At 45.9% G+C, this 20,322-nt stretch overlaps 1 protein-coding gene across 1 annotated transcript in view; it reads right to left on the bottom strand.

The window, feature by feature from the left end:
• Positions 1 to 20,322, bottom strand: part of MAP3K9 (mitogen-activated protein kinase kinase kinase 9) — an 88,569-nt gene that overhangs the window by 64,566 nt on the left and 3,681 nt on the right. The window lies entirely within an intron of this gene.

Below are 20,322 nucleotides of genomic sequence, written 5' to 3'. Positions count from 1 at the left end.
CAAAACGCGTTTCAGCATGAAAACATCTGGCACACTTTCTCTTTTGTTGCCCATCTGTAGTGAATGCAATGTGCTGGCGCAGCACTGTCCGTATTTATTTTGACAGAGTAGATGATTGATGATATTCACTGGCTGACATTCATTTAACGCATTTTTAGTTTTCCAGTCCAGAAAATTGGTGCAGATTTTAATGGTATGTCGCCGACACTCAGGAGTACTATGCGATTTTCAGTGATTATCGCTAACAATAGCTATATGAAAATCTAAAAAAATTAAAATAAAAAAAAATTAAAATCTAGATTTTGGTCATAAATAATTTTTCTATCAGAATGACTAACAAACGTAAAAATATGGATGGCACAGATAAGACTCCTCCGCAGCTGTACATGATAGGACATATCATGCAGTGTCCACACCCTTGTGAATAAGGCATCACTTAACAGGTTATACAAAACGCTCACCAGCACCCTGCTATGTTCTACATACAAGGCTTATCTCAAGATGTTAACACCTGTATTCCCTCTGACATCCTTCTAATAGGGTGTGGTTTCCTGCAGCTTGTTCTGGGAGTGTCAGGAGCCAACTCCTTTAGAGTACCCAGGCTTGCCGATTTCATCTTCGGCCATCTACATCAGTATGGCTGCAATGTGATTTTACCTTACCTAGCTCTAGCAGAGCTCTACTGTCTTGCAATCCTCCAGGACGCCAGAGTAGAGCATTGTTTCTCACCTGCTGCAGACAGATGTTGTGTTAAGCAGCATGCTCTGTTCTATTGATGCATATAAAAAAAGATAATCTTCTGCCATATGAATCAACAGTGCAGTATTTGCAGTTTCACATCACCGGCCTCTCAGCAGATGGCACAAAAATAGGTCAACTAATCTCAGCCTCTGTATACAGAGCCCCATCCCGCAGTACGTCTCTCCCCCTTCTTTGCAGATATAACAGCTTTTGCTCTTCTGGAAAGGTTTTCTGCAAGATTTTGGAAGTGTCTGACTTGCTTTCTGGATGAATAGGTAAAAATTATCAAAAGGCACTGAACATTGGACAAGAGGACCTGGCTCGAAAACATACATTTTAGTTCATCCCAAAGCTGTTTGATGGGGCTGAAGTCAGGGATCTGTGCAGCCACAAGTCATGTTCTTCCACTGCGAACTATACATTTGTCCACATAGTGAACATGATCAGTAATGAGGGATTCCTCTGCGATCTATGCGCTCAGTAAGGTCACAGGCTCAGTATGAACAGGAAACAATGTACACGTTGAACAAAGCCAGGTTCCCATACCATGAAAAGGGAGAAGGTTTCCTCCTGTTCGAGCCACAAGGTGTGGAAGCAATTTACAATAGGCCAAATCAAGTACAAAACAAAAAAAAAAAAAATGATGGCAGGGCGTGTGTTCATTGTGTCTCGCCAGGTCAGAAATTAATTACCTCTGAAATCATGGTCCTGACACAAAGACATTCCACCGAAAGAGCATTGCTGGGGCTTATTGTGCATTTATTATTAAAGGCTGTTGTGGGACTTTATATGAACATGGTCGGAATATCCGGCTCATGGAGGGTCCTAAATGCCATGCTGATGATAGAAGTCTCAGTTGCAACAGAAGGGGCAAATGTTCTATCGCAAGAATAAACATTTGCGTAAGAAAAAAAAAATAAAAAATTATAATATACACACACACATTATATATATTCAAATGCGTACAGGCAACCATCCAAAAATTGTGAGCCCAGACCATTACCAGTTAACATAGTGTGGTGCTGTGACAGTTGGGGGCGCTGTATGGGTCATGCACACAGGCATATCCATTGTGGTAATGGAGGTAGGATGACCGCCAGGATGGTAAATGAACCGTTATGTATCCCAGGGTGGGTGGCCCTGGGATGGAAGCTTGAACATGTGCTAATCAGCAGAGGTACAGCTGAGGTTTTGTTACATTGTATGGGTAGTTTCACAAGTCCAGATATTTCCGGTACCGGAAAAACCAGTACCGGAGCTATCCGTGTCCGTGTGCATATGCCATCTGTGTGACATCCGTATGTACCATCCATGTGCTGTCCATATGCTGTCCGTGTTTTTGAAAATTTTCAATGTTAACCCTTTGACTTTTAAAAACGCATACGGATCGCACACGGACAGCATCCATGTGCGGTACGTGTTTACACGGACCCATTGACTTGTATGGGTCCGTGTGATCCGTGCTGTTGCACAAAAACGGACATGTCAGCGTGTTTTGCACATGGACGCACGGTCCGTGAAAACACGCAGACATCTGCATAGACACATTCATTCAAATGTGTCTACGGTAAGTGAGAAAACTGTCACTACATGTACCGGAGACACTGACGTGTGAAACTGCCCTATCAGGGAGAGCTTCCAGGTGGCTGGTGAGACGGGTGGAACCAGTCACCTACAAACCCACCTAGGGGCGTGTGTCTAAACGCCCATAGTGAGCTTGTATATATGTGTGTATGGCTGGGTGTCTGAGATAGGACCTGCAATGAGGTCATAGCCATGTGATCCAGTGGGTGTGGATATGGACCATATAAGGTGACCAGGGTAGGTCACATGGAGAGAGCCTAGATCTGATTGGTCCGTGTGGAAGGTCCCGGAAGGCCGACGTGCTAGAAGGTGCGCTGCCTTCCTGAAGCGCACATGCGGAGGCCGCTGACCGGGTGAGGCTGGTGTTTAATGGCCTGTGTGTATCGGACAGTCCCCAGCAGGGAATGGATGTCCGCAGTGAGAAGCAACTAAGAGGTAACCCCGGACAAGGGGAATTGACCGAGAGACTGTACAGCCTGATTGCCTGGTTGAACACAGGGCTAAGGGAGAGGAGCTCCATTGTGAATATTCGTTTGGTCTGCTATAAGACTGTGATCGTGTCTTCATGCTACATTGGTTTATGCCATGTATAATAAACCGTATGGACGTTTTTGTGGAAAAGCCTGTGCCGAACCCGGTTTATCTGCTGCCAAGTGAGTGTCCCCCAATACACTCAGTGAGCGCTACCTTACAATAGGGATTGTCGTGCGGTCCATGTTAAAACTTCTATTAAAAAGTCAGTTGTGTTTCCTGATCTCAGTATATAATATAAAAAATTTTATTTTTTCAAAACCAGCCACCTCCATTCAAAACCATAATGCGTACAATCAATTCAATGGCATCCTATAGATATGTCTAACGTATATGGCGGTATTTTATCAGAATTGACACATCCAATGGAAAAAAAAAAAAATGCACATGTGCAAGAGGAAGACCGGGGGGGGGGGGGGGGGGGTTGTGCTGCGAGTCTAAAACCAATTCTGCCTTATTATCGGAGGAAAAGTTTCTCCCTTCGTCGGACACTGGATCACGATGATCTACATCCAATCATTGGTATCATTCCCAGTTTCATCTCTAATCACTGCACCGACTCAGGTTTAGGGCTCATTCAAGTATCCATTTTTTAAGTATGTGTTATACATGCATTTTTCACAGATACAAGTTTCTGGGGCTATTCACATTTCTGTGGGCTTAATTTATTTTTTTTAATGTTTTCTTTTTTTTTTTTTTAATGACCTGCACTGCTCCGTTTAATAACATTGCTGTTCGTTTTTTTTCATGGACAGCAGTTAGATCAAAAATATGGTCATGTGAACTTACGTAAAAGAAAAATTTTATCATACGAAAAAAAATAAATAAATGATATAATACTGATGGCAAAAACTAACCAAATCTGGAGGAATAGTGGATCCAGTGCACTGAAAAAAAATCTATAAATAGATTAAGAGATCACTGCAAAATTTTCAGTTTGTCTGATTTTTCTCTTTATAGGTATATTTGAGTAAAATGTAAAATTGCTCCTTTATTCTATAAACTACTGACATGTCTTCAAATTTCCAAGCACTAAATTTTGTATTTATTTTCAGAAAATGAGAAATGGTCAAAAGAACAAAAAAATGCAGTGCTTGCAGACCTCAAATAATGCTAAGAAAACAAGTTCATAATCTTTTAGAAACAACAATACTAATGTTTTAACTCAGGAAGAGTTCAGAAATCAATACTTTGTGGAACAACCATGATTTTTAAAACCAGCTTTCATGCGTCTTGGCATGCTTTCCACCAGTGTTTCACACTGCTTTTGGGTGACCTTATGCCTCAGATGGTACAAACATTTAAGCAGCTCTTCTTTGTTAGATGGCTTGCGACTGTCCATCTTCCTCTTGAGATTCATCTTCCTCAATGGGGGTCAGGTTTGGAGATTGGGTTGGCCATGACAGGGATTTGATGTGGTGCTCCTTCATCCACACATTGATTGACATAGCTGTGTGGCATGGCGCATTGTTCTACTGGAAAACACAGTCCTCAGAGTTGGGGAACACTGTCTGAGCAGAAGGAATCAACTGTTTTTCCAGGATAACCTTGTATGCGGCTTGATTTATACGTCATTCGCAAAGATTAACCTGCCCAATTCCAGCTTTGCTGAAGCATCCCCAGACCACCACCGATCCTCCACCAAATTTCACAGTGGGTGCAAAACACTGTGGCTTGCACGCCTCTCCAGGTCTCCATCTAACCATTAGACGACCAGTTGTTGGGCAAAGCTGAAAATTAGACTCATCAGAGAAGATTATCTTACTCCAGTGCTCTATGGTCCAATCCTTATGGTCTTTGGCAAACATCAGCCTGACTCTCCTTTGCTTCTCATTGATGAAAGGCTTTCTTCTACCTTTACCTGACTTGAGCCCTGCCTCTAGGAGCCTCTTACAAACTGTTCTTTCCATGCACTTCACCCCAGCTGCCATTCCTTTTGTAGGTCACTTGATGTCATCCTGCGGTTGCTGAGTAACATTTGAATAAGACAACGGTCATCCCGGTCAGTGGAGAGTCGTTTTTGCTGGTCTGTAGCTTTTTTGTCCCCATTATCTGCTGCTTGACCTTGTTGTAATGGACTGCCGTCTTAGAAATTTTAAGGATGGAGGCAACATGACACTCACTATATCCCTCTGGTAGTAAAGCCAGAACTGAGCCCTTTTTCCTCACTCAAGACTTTTTAACTCCTTTGGCATGGGTTAAAGTAATTTTGTCATTCCTATTACTTTTGGGATATTACTAGCACTTGTTTTGCCATCCAGCTTGACCTATTGCAAGAGGATTGTGAACACCACAGCAGGGTTTTTTATACTTTCCTTCGTTAAATAAGATTTGGTTCAGGTGATCACCTAATCAGAAGCACATTAAGTAGAATGAGGTGTACTCTGGTTGGAATTCAACTGACACTGGAATGGAATGGCTGTCAGACATATAGGGAAGCTGATTTTTATATAACTGTGCAGTAGTCTCAAATTTTGCCGGGTGTGTATATTATATATACACACACACACCTTCTCATTCAAAGAGTTTTCTTTATTTTCATGGCTATGAAAATTGTAGATTCACTCTGAAGGCATCAAAACTATGAATTAACACATGTGGAATTATATAATTATCAAAAAAAGTGTGAAACAACTGAAAATATGTCTTATATTCTAGGTTCTTCAAAGTAGCCACCTTTTGCTTCATTACTGCTTTGCACACTCTTGGCATTCTCTTGATGAGCTTCAAGATGTAGTCACCGGAAATGGTTTTCACTTCACAGGTGTGCCCTGTCAGGTTTAATAAGTGGGATTTCTTGCCTTATAAATGGGGTTCTCTACATGCAGGAAGGATCATTTTGCTGCGCTTCTTACTTGGATGGCTAAACCTAATGGTGTCAGAAGTGCTGGAGCCAATAGGAATACGTAGGACCAGCAGAATAAATCGAGGGGGGGTGGGGGGTTGGTTTCAGCACACCCCTTATGCAGGCAACCATATTCACTGGATTCAGGCAATATAAAAACTGGAAACAGCAGGGGATATTGCAATGTTATTAGCTGATAAAATTGGACTGATCTTTGTACAGTGCTATGGAACATGCAGGTGCTAAACCAGGGGAGATAAAACGTCCAGGTTTGGCAATCTGTATCATGCACACATGGACTTCTGCAAACCCTAGTGGACTGAATGGGACAGAAACTTTAGCAAAAAGGAAATACATGCAGGTAAAGAGATGAGATTTTACCAAGTTCACACATTGCAGCCTTTTTCCCCAATCAATACTATAAAGCATGTTGTCGATTTGTTGCATATTCATCATGGATTTAAAAGGCTTTGCGATACCGATGAGCACTTGTTTACAAGCTTAGTGCTCCTTCACACATTCTGATATTTCTGGTACTGGAAAAACCAGTACCAGAGATATCCGTGTGTTTAATACATGTGGCAACAGTGTGCAGCATCAATATCACTTGTACCTACACCTGGGAACCAGCAGTAATGTTCGTGCGGTTCCCCGGCACGGAAGACAGTGCATCACAGTCCCCTGCTTGCACAGTGCTAATCGCTAGCAGGGGCAATGTTGAGAATTGTATTGAACAGTTAGGCCAGGATCACACATGCGAGAAACTCGGACGAGTCTCACATCTTAATTCCTGGCAACTGCCGCCGGCACTCGGGAGCGGGACGTGCGGCTGCATGTATTGCTGTGCTGCATGAGTGCTGGCGGCAGTGCCAAGTATTAAGATGCGAGACTCGTCCGAGTTTCGCAAAAGTGTGATCCCGGCCTAATAGTGAATGGAGCAGGACAGCACAGATCAGATATTATTCACTCTCTGAGCATTGAAAGTTTAATATCCGTGATTAATTCTATATTCGGCAACAGACGTCACATTATACATCACACAAAGGAGAATAATTGTGATGGACTATCATAAAATGCAAGCACTTTCCAGTTGCCTTTTATAAATGCTAATTTTTTTTTTTAAATAGGGGGTTTTCTGATTTTAAGTGACCTGGTATGTTACTAGACCGTCTTGAAGGGCCCCCAACAAGCATCATAAAAGGGTATTCTCAATGTAGACATTGTGGCATCCTCTAGATATGTCTGATAACTGCAGGTCTCACCTGTGAGACATACCCATGTGGACAATGGAGGGCCCCCCTGACCAGAATGGTGAGAAGTCAACACAAGCAGGCAGAGAATCAATGAAAAGGTGGCCGCACATAAGCGGTTCTCTCCATCCACTTCTATAGGAGCCACTTCCAAATTGATGCTGCCACATCACATCAAAATATATGTCTATACATCAGGAGGCAGGCTCAGACGGTGTTAGGCCCAGTATGGATTGCACGTGATTGCACAAAGGTTAGAAAGGGTACCGTATCCCCGGATAACATGTATGGATAGCGTACACATTCAAAATATATGTCTATACATCAGGAGGCAGGCTCAGACGGTGTTAGGCCCAGTATGGATTGCACGTGATTGCACAAAGGTTAGAAAGGGTACCGTATCCCCGGATAACATGTATGGATAGCGTACACATTCAAAATATATGTCTATACATCAGGAGGCAGGCTCAGACGGTGTTAGGCCCAGTATGGATTGCACGTGATTGCACAAAGGTTAGAAAGGGTACCGTATCCCCGGATAACATGTATGGATAGCGTACACATTCAAAATATATGTCTATACATCAGGAGGCAGGCTCAGACGGTGTCAGGCACAGTATGGATTTGACGGCCCAGATTACACAGCGGAGGAGCAGGGAGAGGTAAAGATTGCAAATGCTGGGGCCCTGCCCAAGCAAGGGGGGCCCACTCGTGGGCGTCGGTACTGGCACTGGGCCCCTCATAGTACAGCGGTGTGTCTGACAGCGGGTGTGCACCACCACCGTCAGAGACACTTGATTGCACTATGAGGGACCCTGTGCCAGTGCCCGCGCCCAAGAGTCGGCCTACCCACCTGTCCAGGGCAACGGCACTCGCACGGTGTCGTGCGCTAGGTGGTGACCCCGGCCATGGGGGGGAAGGCAGCACAGTTAGGGAGTTTTAGAAAGTGGCATATGTTGATGTTGGACATTCAGCTGATGCAAAAGGCGAAATAGGTGAAGTCCCAGGAAGAGGTGGACCAAAGCAAGCCATTTTTCTGTCACCCTATGTGTCATCAGGGGAAGGTGGGACAAAATCCTTGGAAACCCATGCATGGTTCATTTTAATGAAGGTTAGATCATCCACATTTTGGGTTGACAGACGGGTCCTTTTTTCTGTCAGGATTGATCCAGCTGCACTGAAGACTCTTTCCGATAGCACACTTGCAGCTGGGCAAGAGAGCTCCTGTAAGGCATATTGGGCCAATTCAGGCCAGGTGTCCAGTTTAGCGGCCCAATAGTCAGAGGGGAAAGACCTGTGTGGGAGAACATCGATATGGGAGGAAAAGTAGTTTGTAACCATAGTTGACAACTGCTGTCTCCTGTCACTTTCCATCGATGCAGTATTACCAGTTGTGTGAGCGGTATTTGAAAAATCAGTCCACAACATTGTCATGAAACCCCTGTCTCCAACGCCATTTCTGCTGTGTGCACCACGAACACCTCTGCCAAGCTGCCCCCGGCCCGTACGGCTCGTGTGAGAACCATCACCACTGCTGTGTGCTGGGAATGCCTCAAGCAACCGATTTACCAGAGTTGCTTGTTTATTAGCCAATATTAGGTCAAGGTTCTCCTGTGGCATGATGTTTTGTAATTTGCCTTTATAGCGTGGATCCAGGATGCTGGCCAACCAGTAGTCGTCATCGTTCATCATTTTGGCAATGCGGGGGGTCCCTTTTTAGGATCTGCAAGGCATAATCTGACATGTGGGCCAATGTTCCCGGTGTCAATGATGCACTGCGAGTGCTGGTTGGAGGAGCACTTTCTGGCAAATCCACATCCCTCCAGTCACGCACAAACCCTGTACCAGACCTTGCCACGCCAACATTTTCACTTGCCCCACGAGATGCATCCTCCTCCCCTAAGTAATCATCCCCATCATCATCCTCCTCCTCTTCTTCCTCCACCTCGTCCAGGAGAGGTCCCTGAGCAGACAATGGCTGAATGTCATCAAGGATTCCCTCCTCCTCATCAACATTGGCTGCAGACGCCTGCTCCTTAAGGTGCGTCAAAGTTTGCATGAGCAGACGCATAAGTGGGATGCTCATGCTTAGGATGGCGTCGTCTGCGCTTACCAGCCGTGTGCATTCCTCAAAACACTGAAGGACTTTACAGAGGTCTTTCAGCTTCGACCACTGCACACCTGTCAACTCCATGTCTGCTCTCAAAGTGCCTGGCCGTGTATCCTCCCACAAATGCATTATGGCCTGCCTCTGCTCGCACAGCCGCTCCACCATGTGCAGGGTGGAGTTCCACCTTGTTGCAATGTCGATAATGAGGCGGTGGTTGGGAAGGTGGAGCAATCGCTGCAGCTTCTGCATACGAACGGAGTGTACAGGCGACCGGCGGATGTGCGCGCAATGTCTTCGCACCTTCTGGAGCAGGGCTGTTAACTCTGGATAATTTTTGAGGAAGCACTGCAACACAGCCTGCTGACGCTTTCCACTAGCTGCTTGATAGGGGGACACATCGTGTGCAACAGTGGCAGCTGCAGATGGAGTGCTCGTACGACTGCGCTCTGTGGACGAGCTTTCGCTTCTGGAGGAGGAGGAGGAGGAGGAGGGTCGAACTCCTACAGCCAACTGTTTCCTATACCGTGGGCTAGGCAGCACTGTCCCACCACCGCTGTCCCCTGTGGACCCTGCATCCACCACATTAACCCAGTGCGCAGTGATGGACACGTAACGGCCCTGGCCATGCCGACTGGACCATGCATCAGTTGTGAGGTGCAACTTTCCGCTCACTGACTGCTTGAGTGCATGGACAATGCGGTCTTTCACATGATGGTGGAGGGCTGGGATGGCTTTGCGAGAGAAGTGGCGACTGGGTAGGTCATAGCGTGGTACTGCATAGGCCATGAGTTCGCGGAAAGCTGCGCTTTCCACCAACCGAAAGGGCATCATCTCAAACGAGATTAGTTTGGCAATGTGGGCGTTCAAACCCAGTGTACGCGGATGAGAGACTGAGTACTTTCTTGACCTACTCATAGTGTCTGGAAGGGTGAGCTGGACTTGAGAGCTGCATATGGTGGAAGTAGCGGTGGACAGGGCGGACTGAGAGAGGGTTGATAATGGTGATGGAGTTGTTGTTCTTTCTGATGGCCTAGAATCAGTCTTTCGTTGATATAACAGTGGGATTCCCTGACTGCTGTGGCATTGCACCGACACCTCAACATTTGCTGCAGTGCTAACCGGTGGGCTTACAGTGGGGGAAACAATGTAGCGTTGCTGACTACCTTCGTTGTGATCAGTTGCACATGTGGCACTTGAGGTTTGGTGTTGTGTCCACGCTTGCAAGTGCATGCTGGTTAAATGTCCAAGCATGCAACTGGTATTCAAATTTTTCAGATTTTTCCCTCGGCTAAAGGTCTTTGCGCACTTCTTACAGATAACCTTGGCCTGATCATGAGGATTTTGTTCAAGAAAGTGCCACACTGCACTCTTCCTACTTTGGCAGACATTTTGCGGCCTAGCACGCTGTGATCTTTTGACCCTCTGGACAAGCTGTCCAGCAACTCTTTTGATGTTTGGAACCTGTGTTGGGAGTGCTCCGGGCCTGCCAGATAACAGCTGTTGCGATGTCGATGTCTGCTGTGGATGCTCCTCATCTGAGCTATTGGAAGCAGCACCCTCTTCCCCCAATGGATGCCAATCTGGGTCAACAACTGGGTCATCCATCACCTCCTCTTCTATGTCATGTGCACCTTCCTCTGTGTCACCATGTATGGTGGTATAGTGTGCAGGAAGGGGCACCTGAGTCTCATCAGGGTCAGAATCTGGCTCTGTACACTGCGAGGACAATGTAGTGCTCTGAGTGAATGTACCAGCAGAATCATCCATCAGCGGCTGTGCATCAGTGCACTCCATGTCAGATTCATCTTGGCCTGGGTAATTCACCATTTCACTTGATAATCCAGGCATGGTATGTGAAAACAGCTCCATGGAGTAATCAGTAGTATGGCCTGCGTCATCCTTCAATCTTGGTTGGGGTGAAGGACACAAGGAAAGGTGTGGTTCATGAACATGAGCCTCCAATGACGACTCAGTGCTTTTACTTTTTACAACTGAAGAAGAGGAGGCGATAGAGCTGGAGGCTGAGTCAGCAATGTAAGACAAAACTTTTTCCTGATGCTCTGGCTTTAAAAGCGGTTTGCCAACTCCTAGAAAACTAAGCGTTCGAGGCCTTATGTAGCCAGACGATGACGCAGGCTCAACACATCCTGCATTTGGTCCTATTTTGCTCTTGCCACTACCATCAGATCCACCACCAACACCATCATTACCAGCTGCCAACCCCCGCCCAATTCCACGGCCTCTTCCACCAGCCTTCCTCATTTTTGGTAGAAATGTAGACAAAATCCAACAAACTATATAGTAATGTAAAACAAGGTACAAGGTGTCTATAGGACAGGGGAGATTTTGAATTTCTGCACACACTTGTGGACACTGGACACTTATGGATTGTGTGAGGCCCACTGACTAGTATCTGAGCGCTCTGTCACAGGCTCGATGGCAGAGCTGTGACCAAAGTGACTAGAGGATAAGGGAGATTTTGAATTTCTGCACACACTTGTGGACACTGGACACTTATGGATTGTGTGAGGCCCACTGAGTATCTGAGCGCTCTGTCACAGGCTCGATGGCAGAGCTGTGACCAAAGTGACTAGAGGATAAGGGAGATTTTTAATTTCTGCACACACTTGTGGACACTGGACACTTATGGATTGTGTGAGGCCCACTGACTAGTATCTGAGCGCTCTGTCACAGGCTCGATGGCAGAGCTGTGACCAAAGTGACTAGAGGATAAGGGAGATTTTTAATTTCTGCACACACTTGTGGACACTGGACACTTATGGATTGTGTGAGGCCCACTGAATATCTGAGCGCTATGTCACAGGAAGAAATTGGCTAGTGTATCACAAACTACAAGGTGTATGTAGAATTGGGCAGAATTGGAATCTCCCTAGAGTGCAGGTCTGTAAGAACGGAACATGTCCTCGACTTATTCTCACAGAGTGACTCACTGATAGCTTCACTGTGGCTGTGATAACAGCCGTTACACGGTACTGTGTGAGGAGCGTACACCGCTGTATGGTGTGAAAAAATGCACGCTCAGTACCTCAGCAGGACAAAAAAAAATTGTGATTGCTTTTAAAAAAGCAGTTTGCGGAGCAGTGGGTAAACAGCAATGCAGGAATGTCAGGAAGCCTTAGAAGGCAGCCCAACAACCAACACCACTGATACACCACTATATAGCCTCCCCTTGCACTGCACAGTGACTGGTGTGTTGTACAGGCAAAATCTCTAGCAGCAGAAGCAGTTTTTTTTTCTTCTTCTCAGCAGGACAAAAAAAAAAATTGTGATTGCTTTTAAAAAAGCAGTTTGCGGAGCAGTGGGTAAACAGCAATGCAGGAATGTCAGGAAGCCTTAGAAGGCAGCCCAACAACCAACACCACTGATACACCACTATATAGCCTCCCCTTGCACTGCACAGTGACTGGTGTGTTGTACAGGCAAAATCGCTAGCAGCAGAAGCAGTTTTTGGTGTCTTCTTCCCTGCCTAACGCTCTCCCTACAAAATCAGCAGCAGCAGCAGCTCTCCCTATTCTGAGATCAGCATGAGTAACATGGCGGTCGGCGTGCACGCCCTTTTATACCCCCTGTGACGCCCACCAAAGCAAGCCAATCACTTGCATGCCCTTCTGAAAGATGGTGGTGACCCGTGCCTATGTCATCACGTTGCCCACAGTGTCCGTGGATCCTGATTGGCTGAAAAAGAGCGCAAAACAAACTTTTGAAACGCGACTTTGGCGCGTAAGTCGCCGACCTCGTGGCCGACCTCATCCTAGGGTCGGGTTTCGTTTCATGAAACCCGACTTTGCCAAAAGTCGGCGACTTTTGAATTTTTTCGACCCGTTTCACTCAACTCTAGTGCCAATTCCTTAAAAGGTAGTGTCAAACCAAAACGCAAACTAAGCCACTAGCTTTTAGTAATTTAGTTGGCAGGATAAAAAAAAAAAAAAAAAAGCATCTGAACGAGGGTTTTTGGTGCATCCATAGTGTGGCCAAGGGCTCAGTGCACCCTTTCATCACCTGAATGTGTACACTGAGCTCTGCGTCTGTGGAAGGAAACTACGGTAGCGCTCAGTGTACCATTGCCAGCTCCTGTCTACAGCCGCAGCTCTGTATTGTACTGCAGACAGGAGCCAGCCTCTATGTGAGCACAGTTGCAGTGTCTGTGCGCAGGTGCAGAGCCACTGACTGACTTCAGCGCCATCCCTATGCTACAGGTATGATATGTATAGTGGCCAAGTCACCAACATACATGTAAAAGAGGCTTTGGGGGGGGGGGACGACGGGACACAGACTCTTTAAAACCAAGGTGATCAGCACTCGCTCACCACTCGAGTGAGCATTGGGGTGCTTGGGTGCACGAGTACCACCCCGCATGTTTTGCAGCTCTTAAGACAATAAATAGGTGGGGATTGCCCGTATATAGCAGACAATCCCTGCATGTTATTTGGATAAGCAGGGCTGTGGAGTTGGTGTCCATTTTGGTCGAGTCAGCATAACATGAACGAACTCCAAAAACAATAAATTAAGTACAGTAAGGCGTCACACATAGCGACGCACCAGCAATCCCGACGATATGACCTTGTCAGGATCGCTGGTGTGTCGCTACATGATTGCTGGTGAGCTGCCAAACAGGCAGATCTCACCAGCGATGAGGACCAGCGACGACGCGGGTAACAAGCGCACTGGTATCTAAGGTACACAGCGACGCCCTCGCTTAGTAACTTGCGGTTTACCTTGGCTACCAGGCTCCAGCTCGCTTGTCTCCCGCCTGCCACACGCAGCGATGCGTGCTGGCCAGCAGAAGACCAGCGATCAAAAAAATGTCCAGGGCTTTCGAGCACGATCAGCAATACCCGGCAGGGGGGGCCGGTCGCTGATAGGTGTCACACAGTGAGATCGCTGGGGAGATCGCTGTTACGTCACAAAACTGGTGACTCAGCAGCGATCTCGCTGTGTGTGAAGGGGCTTTAGACAATGTAGAATGTGCTGTAAATGTTTTCATAGTAATTTGGGAAAGTTATGAAAGGTCCTATGTCTGTTCTGTACCTGATCTAAGGATCTGGGCTTTTATATGAGATGAAGCTGTGCTGCACTTTATGTACATGCTCAGTAGTGACCAGTGCTGTGGAGTCGTAGATGAGATGAATCTGTGCTGCCCTTTATGTACATGCTCAGTAGTGACCAGTGCTGTGGAGCCGTAGATGAGATGAATCTGTGCTGCACTTTATGTACATGCTCAGTAGTGACCAGTGCTGTGGGGTTGTAGATGAGATGAATCTGTGCTGCACTTTATGTACATGCTCAGTAGTGACCAGTGCTGTGGGGTTGTAGATGAGATGACTCTGTGCTGCACTTTATGTACATGCTCAGTAGTGACCAGTGCTGTGGAGTCGTAGATGAGATGAATCTGTGCTGCACTATATGTACATGCTCTGTAGTGACCAGTGCTGTGGAGTCGTAGATGAGATGAATCTGTGCTGCACTATATGTACATGCTCAGTAGTGACCAGAGCTGTGGAGTTGTAGATTAGGCTACTTTCACACTAGCGTCGGTACGGGCCCGTCGCAATGCGTTGGGCCGACGCACGTTGTGAAAGATTTGCACAACGGGGGCAGCGGATGCAGTTTTTCAACGCATCCGCTGCCCCATTGTAAAGTCCAGGGAGGAGGGGACAGAGTTTCGGCAGCGCATGCGCAGTCGAAAATGGCGGACACGACACATGTAACTTTTTTGGTGCGTCGCGGCCGCCAAAACATGACGCATCCGTCGCACGATGGATGCGACGTGAGGCCATACGTCGCAATGCGTCGATAATGCAAGTCTATGGAGAAAAACGCATCCTGCGGGCAACTTTGCAGGATTCGTTTTTTCTCCATAACGGCGCATTGCGATGTACGTCACACGACGCTAGTGTGAAAGTAGCCTTAGATGAATCTGTGCTGCCCTTTATGTACATGCTCAGTAGTGACCAGTGCTGTGGAGTCGTAGATGAGATTAATCTGTGCTGCACTTTATGTACATGCTCAGTAGTGACCAGTGCTGTGGAGTCGGAGTTCGGGAAATTGAGGAGTCGAAGGTTTGGTTATCGACTCCAAAGCCCTGTGTCTAAAAGCTGCAAAATATGCGGAGCAGGCGGACTCAAGCACCAGTGACGCTCAATGCACACCCCATTGCTCACTCAAGTGGCGAGCACGCTCTCTCTTAACTAGTGATCAGCTGTATTGCACAGAAAGCTGTAGGAACGACTTCCTGCAGGCGATACATAATGCTTTATGGCAACCATTCACTCAAGTGGTGAAAGCTTCTAAAACTCAAGTCATATTCTTCTAAAAAGTTAAATAATTTACAGCAAGTTGTATTATTAATTGTAAGTCATGATCAGAAGTGGAACAAAAAAAAAAAAAAAAAAAACTCAACAGGCTATCCCTGCACGCGTTGCTGTTTAACACCCGTGAGACATGCAGCTACGGGAAATCGAACATATATTTTTCAAGCACGCCGAAGACACGCAGCACACGAGCATGCTCTCTAGTTTCTACCAGGGCTGTGGAGTCGGAGCCGTGGAGACAGAGCCCATTTTGATGGAGTCAGTGTCATGGAAATTGAGGAGTCTGGGTCAGAGGTCAGGCTTACCCACTTTACAGCCCTGGTTTCTACCATTCAAATATAGTTTGTATAGTGTTGCATTTTGCTTATGAAACAGAAAAAACACACAACACACATTGTATTCACCTTCCCTGTGTCCACTATCGAGTGTCAGCCGGTGCTCCCAGTACGTGACATTGGCAGTGGCGCTGACAGCCGGTGAGCTAAGTGGCTCTGAGCAGTTATTACAGAGTAGACATATCGGCCCGGGTCAGAGCCACTGAGCTCACAGATTGGCTGCCATTTTATCTATGTGACGTCATTGCTCCAGCCACATACCAGAAGCATCACCCGAGGACCTGCGAAAGGAGAGTATAACATGACTTGATTATTATATATATATATATATATATATATATATATATATAATATATTTTTTTTTTTAACAAAGAAAATGCAACGAGGTACGAATTACATTTCAAAGCTAACCACCATTTTAAAGGTAAAGTTCAGAAGACCAAACTGCGGACGTAACTGTGTTTGCCCATCTGCATTACCGACGAGTACAGGAGCAAGCTGCTATTCTCATCCACTACTCTGGTCAGTACATCAGGCCAGACTAGCGCATGCTGTGGTTTGTTTTTGGCTGTCCATGTAAGGTCTGTTGTGCAAGCGACAGCACAAGGCCCTAGAATACATTTGAGCATCGGCCTACAAGGTAGTAGAGTCTGGGTCAGGATTGGAATGTCGCAGTCTGAACAAAGAATGTGACAGTCGGATGTGTGAATCCGGCCTTAGAGAACATTGCTCAGCAATACAGCGCAGGTTCTCCCTCCAGATGACCTCACATTATGACTGCATGTTCACAACACGCAAATTAAAAAAAGATTTTAAAAAAATATGTACGGATTCACAGAAATTGTAATTTGGTTGCCGTGGTTATTTTGGCTTTATTTTTCAAGTCAAACGTTTATTTTAAACCTGTAATGAAGTGGGTGCCAATAACCAGAGCAGTTACTAGCATCTCATGTAAACATGCCCTTACATCTAATTTGAGTAAATGTGGAGCCATATTAGTGGCCGTATCAGGTTAGTGTCAGACAGCTGTATAACTGACGAGGATAGCGACGCAATGCGTGGACTGGCTGGCAGCTCTCCCGACCCGGGCGTGATGGCTGCATAATTACAAGCTGTCACGCTCAGGTCAGGAGAGCTGCCAGCCAGTCCACGCATTGTGATTCTTGTCTGACTCTTCCCTTAGGGTACCGTTACACCTAGCGATGCACCAGCGATCCCGACCAGCGATATGATGCGGTCAGGATCGCTGGTACATCGCTAAGTGGTCGCTAGTGAGCTGCCACACAGGCAGATCTCACTAGCGACATCGCTGGGGACAGGGGTCGCTACTTACCTGTCAGACGTGGCGATCCTGCGTCCTCCCGCCCGGCTCCACGCTAGTCTCTCCACAGGAAGCCCAGCAGGAAGTGGCCGAAGAGGAATGGTCCGGGAGCTTCTCGCGCGATCAGCGATAACCAGCGGGGGAGCCGGTCGGAGGTAAGTATCACATGCAGCGATATCGCTAGTAATATCGCTGCAACGTCACAAAATCGGTGACTTTACAGCGATATTGCTAGCGATATCGCAGTGTGTAACGGGGGCTTTACAGAAACAATTCCCATCTCTAACAAAGATTTCTTAAACTTTAACTTCCAGGATCACATAGGTCTATGAGGCTACGAGACCAGGTCATTACAACCGAAGGTGAACCAGGAATTGGAGCCAAAATACGGATACTACTATGCTTCCCACATTACAGTTGTATAAATTAGCCCTTAGTCAAACTCTACTAGCCATGATGGAGTTTCTTATCACTATGATATGCCATCATTTTATGACCTGTGGGGGTCCAGACCACCACCAAATGCTAAAACTTATAGGGACGCAGCACTGACTTACTGCATTTAGAGATCAGTTTTTTCACACACTTATGACATGGCGGTGATTTTTTGGTGGTCCATGAAGGGGGGGGGGAAGAAAAAAAAAAGAAATCAACAGCACTCAGATGCCATCCGTGTGCTGTCTGATTCTCACTGACAAATAGGTGGACTAAATTTTCTTTTTCTTCCTTCTCAGCAAAAAAAAAAAAAACTGAGTACAATGCCGGTCTGTTTTTCTCATGTGAAAAGAAACATAACATCTGAATGACACCAAATTAAAAACTGTGTTTTACACTTTTTCCCTCCAATGAGTGTGGGGGGGGATTAAAAAAAAAAAAAAAAAAAAAAAAGCTGCAGAATTAGGCCAGGTTCACATTGCGTTTAACCAGCGCGTTCCAACGCATAGCGTTGACAGTCTGGTTAAATGTTATAGAATAACACGATCGCATTATGCTATACCCGCTAGCACTGATGATTCATCTGTGCTAGCGGTGACAGAGCCTCAAACGCTGCAGCCCGCATCCGAGGCTCCGTCACTGAATGACGGCACATCGCGAACACGTGCCACTTTACGGCATGCATCGCGATGCGCCCGACAATGGAGGGCAATGGCAGCATTACAGGACTGCTATAACAGTATGAACCCAGCCTTACAGCTCTAGCAAAATTTAAGAATGTAAGAGATCACTGCAAAATTTTCATTTTGTCTGATTTCTCTCTTTATAGGTATATGTGAGTAAAATGTAAATTGCTCTTTTATTCTATATACTACTGACATGTCTTCGAATTTCCAAGAAATACATTTTGTATTTGTTCTCAGAAAATGGGTAATGTTCAAAAAAAAAAAAAAAAAATGCAGAGCTTGCAGACCTCAAATAATAAGAAAACAAGTTCATAATTTAGAGACAATACTAATGTTTTAACTCGAGAAAGAATAACCATGATTTGCGGTCACAGCTTTCATGAGTCTTGGCATGCTTTCCACCAGTCTTTCACACTGCTTTTGGGTCAACTTATGCCACTCCTGGTACAAAAATGTAAGCAGTAGTTCTCTGTTTGATGGCTTGTGACTATCCATCTTACTCTCGATTACATTCCAGAGGTTTTCAATGGGGTTCAGGTCTGGAGATTGGGCTGGCTTTGATGTGTGGATGAAGGACCACCACATTGATGGACCTAGCTGTGTGGCATGGCACGGCACATTGTCCTCCTGGAAAAACCAGTCCTCAGAGTTGGGGAACATTGCCTGAGCAGAAGGAATCAACTGCTTTTCCCAGGATAACCTTGTATGCGGCTTGATTTACAGTTGTGGCCAAAAGTATTGACACCCCTGCAATTCTGTCAGATAATACTCAGTTTCTTCCTGAAAATGATTGCAAACACAAATTTTGGTATTATCTTCATTTAATTTGTCTTAAATGAAAAAACGCAAAAGAGAATGAAGCAAAAAGCAAAACATTGATCATTTCACACAAAACTCCAAAAATGGGCCAGACAAAAGTATTGGCACCCTCAGCCTAATTCTTGGTTGCACAACCTTTAGCCAAAATAACTGCGACCAACCGCTTCCGGTAACCATCAATGAGTTTCTTACAATGCTCTGCTGGAATTTTAGACCATTCTTCTTTGCCAAACTGCTCCAGGTCCCTGATATTTGAAGGGTGCCTTCTCCAAACTGCCATTTTTAGATCTCTCCACAGGTGTTCTATGGGATTCAGGTCTGGACTCATTGCTGGCCACCTTAGAAGTCTCCAGTGCTTTCTCTCAAACCATTTTCTAGTGCTTTTTGAAGTGTGTTTTGGGTCATTGTCCTGCTGGAAGACCCATGACCTCTGAGGGAGACCCAGCTTTCTCACACTGGGCCCTACATTATGCTGCAAAATTTGTTGGTAGTTTTCAGACTTCATAATGCCATGCACACGGTCAAGCAGTCCAGTGCCAGAGGCAGCAAAGCAACCCCAAAACATCAGGGAACCTCCGCCATGTTTGACTGTAAGGACCGTATTCTTTTCTTTGAATGCCTCTTTTTTTCTCCTGTAAACTCTATGTTGATGCCTTTGCCAAAAAAGCTCTACTTTTGTCTCATCTGACCAGAGAACATTCTTCCAAAACGTTTTAGGCTTTTTCAGGTAAGTTTTTGGCAAACTCCAGCCTGGCCTTTTTTACGTCTCGGGGTAAGTGGGGTCTTCCTGGGTCTCCTACCATACAGTCCCTTTTCATTCAGACGCCGACGGATAGTACGGATTGACACTGTTGTACCCTCGGACTTCAGGGCAGCTTGAACTTGTTTGGATGTTAGTCGAGGTTCTTTATCCAACATCCGCACAATCTTGCGTTGAAATCTCTTGTCAATTTTTCTTTTCCGTCCACATCTAGGGAGGTTAGCCACAGTGCCATGGGCTTTAAACTTCTTGATGACACTGCGCACGGTAGACACAGGAACATTCAGGTCTTTGGAGATGGACTTGTAGCCTTGAGATTGCTCATGCTTCTTCACAATTTGGTTTCTCAATTCCTCAGACAGTTCTTTGGTCTTCTTTCTTTTCTCCATGCTCAATGTGGTACACACAAGGACACAGGTTGAGTCAACTTTAATCCATGTCAACTGGCTGCAAGTGTGATTTAGTTATTGCCAACACCTGTCAGGTGCCACAGGTAAGTTACAGGTGCTGTTAATTACACAAATTAGAGAAGCATCACATGATTTTTCGAACAGTGCCAATACTTTTGTCCAC

Source organism: Dendrobates tinctorius, unplaced genomic scaffold (assembly GCF_039654945.1).
Source record: "Dendrobates tinctorius isolate UK_male_01 unplaced genomic scaffold, ASM3965494v1 ptg000208l, whole genome shotgun sequence".
In the NCBI taxonomy this organism is placed as follows: domain Eukaryota; kingdom Metazoa; phylum Chordata; class Amphibia; order Anura; family Dendrobatidae; genus Dendrobates; species Dendrobates tinctorius.
The sequence above is the reverse complement of the archived record's forward strand: the minus strand, read 5'-3'. Positions and strand labels throughout refer to the sequence as shown.